The sequence below is a fragment of the Populus euphratica genome, unplaced genomic scaffold, assembly GCF_000495115.2.
Source record: "Populus euphratica unplaced genomic scaffold, PopEup_1.0 scaffold599.1, whole genome shotgun sequence".
Classification (NCBI taxonomy): Eukaryota; Viridiplantae; Streptophyta; class Magnoliopsida; order Malpighiales; family Salicaceae; genus Populus; species Populus euphratica.
In genome coordinates, this window is record NW_011500253.1 from 138,303 (window position 1) to 143,257 (window position 4,955).

Sequence of the window (4,955 nt, forward strand, 5' to 3'; positions counted from 1 at the left end):
AATCTGAGATATATAGCTCTAGATATGACCCAATTACCGAACAGTGTTCCGGTTTGGATTGCACCGACATCTCTTTTCTAAGTTTGACCATCTCTTTATCCATGCAATTTAAGTTCTTCAAGTCATCAATCAATCCTTTCATTTATGTGATAGACCTGCATTAAAAATAGACATTTACCACAAATTATAGGTATCTTATATTATTACATATATTATTATAAAACATATTTTAGTTAAGGAGTTATTGATACTTCAAGTGCAAAATGATGATATAAAACCATGATAAAAATGCACTTTTAAGTACTAATCACACCCCCCAACCAGCTTATTACTTGTACTTTTAAGTACTAATCACTAGCACTTGACCAAGATGATTTGCTGATTCTAAAAACTCCTTTTCTTTCCTAGGACTAGATCCACCGAAAACATAAATATTTCTTATATGATGACTTGAGGAACTTGCCATTTCTACACACTTCTGCATTTGTTGAATGTATGGGTTGAGTAAAAATGAAAGGAAGGAAGAGAGGGTTTCATAGATGAGAAATTAGAAAGGCAATCATAACACCTATATGTAGGCCAGCTGGAGTCTCACACTCTCTCTCTCTCTTTTTATTTATTTATTTATTTAGTTTTGAAAAAACATGTGTATGTACAGGTAGTTGTGATTGTGGCTCACATCTTCCCTTGGTTTTATGTCCAAGAACGGCTTAAACGCCCTCTATGGGTCGGGGATAGGCTTTCTATCCAGTTTTCTTAAAAACTGGCAAACAGGGTCTTTTTTAGTCAAATTCCCAAGACTAAGTTGATCATGTTCTTTATGAAATAGTGGCCATAAATCATGAATTGCACGATACACATCTCCACTAGGATGCGTCTCAAGAGTTAATAGAAGATTATCTAAAGACTCCTTACTCAAGCTATCGTTAATGAATTGTATTTTATCTTCACGGTTTATAGATATCATTCCTAAAGAACGATATTGTGTATGACAAGTCCATCTAGCACATCGATGACAGACTCCTAGTCGTTTTGCACGACGTTTCTTTGCAAAATTGCTTTTACCTGTTCCAGGCATGTGTGAAATGAAGGAGTTAGAGGACTCACCTGATAATAGGACCTTTGCTTCAATCAACCAGTGAATATCTTCAGGAATTCCATGATTCATTAACAATCTCAATCTTGCACATCTAGCACGGTAAATTTTTGTAATCGCATTCTGAGGCAGAGCGGGAAAATACTTTTTTAATTTTTCAAGATTAGTGTCCATTGTCAAATGAGAATTGCAAGAGAGATTCAAAGAATTGCACAAATATATACACATATATCAGTTATTGTGGGAAACTGAAAGAACCGACTTAAGTCACGGAGTACCGTTATCCGCCATTTGACCGGGGTGAGAGAAACTAGCAAAAATCACTCAAAAAGAAACACAAAAACAATGTGAGAAAAACAAAATAATCAACCTTTATCTACAAGATCATTCAAACCAGTTGATTCATTTTCACTAGGAAAATTATCAAAGTAAGGTTTTAAACGATGTCCATTTTCCTTAAAAACAATGTCATTCATTGAATTCTCAATATCACAGGCCTCATAAGGATTGCTCCATCTTAATCTTAGCTCTCTAGGGAATGCATAAAGTTGAGAATTATAAAACAAAACTTTTTGACCAGTATCAACTTTTTGACAATTTTCACAAGTTTTGTAGAATGTATGCGTGTCCTTGAACATGGTGGGCCAATAAAATCCATTTTGAAAGATTTTTGTAGCTGTCTTTTTTTGACGAGAAATAACTGCCACATGCTTCAGAATGACAAAGTTTAATGACACTACTTACCTCATTGTCGGGAATGAATCTTTTAAATATTTGATCAGGACAATATTTGAATAAGTTAGGGTCATCACAATAAAAGCTCTTCACTTCATTCAAAAACTTTTCTTTGTCTTGAGTACTCCAATCAGTTGGCAAATCTCCTAAAGCAAGAAAATTGATATTTTTATCATACCAAGGCATTGGACTAAGAGAAAGTAAGGATTTGTTAGGAAAGTAATCATCGATTGGTGTAATGTTAGATGTCGAATTTGCTGTCACTTTTGACAAAAGATCCGCATCAACATTTTCGGTGCATTTTTCATCTGTGATTTCTTCCTCAGAATAAATCATTTGCAAATCTTCAGATTCATCCAATTCATTTTTACTTAAAGAAGATTCAAGTTTATCATAAACTAATTCATCAATATGATCTACTTCTTGTAAATCGTTATCATCTCCAAGTTGCTTGCAAATGTTGAAAATATTCATCTCTAATGTCATGTTTCCAAATGATAGCTTCATCAGTCCATTCCTACAATTAATCAATGCGTTAGAAGTTGCAAGAAATGGACGTCCTAAAATAACAGGAAATGAATTACATGCTTCAACAGGTTCTATGTCCAAGACAATAAAATTCACAAGATAAATGAATTTATCAACTTGTACTAACACATCTTCAATTATTCCTCTGGGCACTTTTACAGATCTATCGGCAAGTAAAAGAGATAGAAGTTGGTTTTAACTCACCTAGATTGAGACTCTGAAAAACTGAATATGGAAGTAAATTCACACTAGCACCAAGATCAAGTAAGGCTCTTTCAATTTTATGCTCTCCAATAAAGCAAGAAATTGTAGGACAACCAGGGTCTTTATATTTCAAAGCATTATTGTTTTGAAGAATAGCACTTACTTGTTCGGCTAGAAAGGCTTTCTTTTTCACATTTAGTTTCCTCTTCACAGTGCATAGATCTTTCAAAAATTTAGCATAGGAAGGAACCTGTTTAATAGCATCCAGCAAAGGTATATTGATCCTTACCTGTTTGAAAATTTCAAAAATTTCAGAGTTGTGATTGACTTTCCTTTGTTTGGTCATGGCTTGAGGAAATGGAAGTGCTGACGGTGAATTAGTCGTTTCTTTGCAATTTTCAGATTCAACCCCTTCCTTACCCTTAGAGATTGACTCGTCATCTTTCTCATAAGGTTTAAGAGAGGGTTTTTCAATAACCTTACCACTGCGTAGAGTAATGACTGATTTGACTTGATCCATGTGTTGGCTTTCGGAACTACTTGCATTTGCATTGTATTGCCCCTTGGGATTTTATTGTGGTTGAGATGGAAACTTACCTTTCTCTTGGAAACTGAGAGCAGATGTTAATTTTGCAAGAGTATCTTTAAAATCTGTCATGTTTTGAGCAAGTTGAGTATTGATTGTCTCTTGCTTTTCAATGAATGCATGCAATGTTTCCTCAAGATTTCTTCTAGGAGGTAGAGCATAAAGAGGTGCATATCCATGAGAATTTTGGAAATTATGGTGTGCTTGAAATGGTGGTTGTGAAGGTTGTGCATTGTTGTTCTCACTCTTCCAACTAAAATTTGGGTGATTTCTCCAACCAGGGTTGTATGTTTGTGAGTATGGGTTATGGTTGGCCCTTTGGAAACTGTTTAAAGCATAGGCTTGTTCATGGAGACATTCCTTAAAAGAAGGCAAGGTTGGACAATTATTGGTTGAGTGTTCATTTGTTTCACATATTTGATACACAATGTTTTCAACATATTTTAATTGACCACTCTTTTTCAATTCTAGTGCCTCGACTTTTCTAGTTAAAGATGCAAACTTGGCTTGAAGGTCATGATCTTCCCTAAGGTTATACATACCTCCATTAGATGTATGAGGTTGAGTTTTACTCGGTGCCTCAGAAGTACCCGCAGTGTCCCAATTTTGAGCATTTTCAGCTAACGAGTCTAAGTACTCAATTGGTTCATCAGGGTCTTTATCTTCAAAAGTTCCATTGCACATCAATTCAACCATTTGCCTATCTTTAGGTGTTAACCCTTCATAGAAATGTGACTAGGTGTTAACCCTTCATAAAAATGTGAAACCAATCTCCATGTTTCAAAACCATGATGAGGGCAAATACTAAGCAAGTCTCGATACCTATCCCAACATTGGTAAAATGTTTCTCCTGGTTTTTGAGTGAAAGTGGTGATTTGTCTTTTGAAAGAGTTTGTTTTATGAGATGGGAAAAACTTCTTTAAAAATTGTTGTTGCATTTCATCCCAAGCATGAATGGATCCTGATCTCAAATTTTGTAGCCATGTTTTAGCTTTATCTTTTAATGAAAAAAGAAAAAGCTTTAATCTGATGGTGTTCATGCTACAATTTGAATCATTATATGTGTTATACACCTCCGCAAATTCCCTTAAATGCAAGTATGGATTTTCCAATTCTAAGCCATGAAAAGAAGGTAAAAGTTGAATAATGTCTGGTTTAAAATTAAAATGAGATGCATCAGGAGGAAAAACTATGCATGATGGTGCACTTGTTCTTGTGGGATTCATGTAGTCTCTCAGCGTTCTAGCACGGTTATTCTCATTATTCTCATTATGAAGTGATTGATTATCTTCTTCGGCCATATTTTCTGAAAATGATGAGGATACCATACAAAGTCTACCACTTGATGTACGTGACCACACTCTCATGCACGTGTAGGAATAAAATAAAAAAGAAGAAGAAAGCAAAAGAAGGAGGAAGAAAACAAAATAAAAAAGAAACAAAAGAAAAGAAACAAAGTTATATACAAGAAAAGTGAAAAGAGAAAATAAAATAAATACTATAATTTATACAAGAACTTACCTCCCCGGCAACGGCGCCAAAAACTTGACACGACTAAAAGATTGATGTCTTCTCCCAAGTGCAGGAGTGTCGAAGTAATAAATAACCCGGCAAGACCGGGGTCGAACCACAGGGAGGTTAATTGTACAAATTATAAACAACAATTATAAAACAACAATAACAACAACAACAATAGTAATAATAATAATAATAATAATAATAATAATAATAATAGTAGTAGTAGTAGTAGTAGTAGTAGTAGTAGTAGTAGTAGTAGTAGTAGTAGTAGTAGTAGTAGTAGTAGTA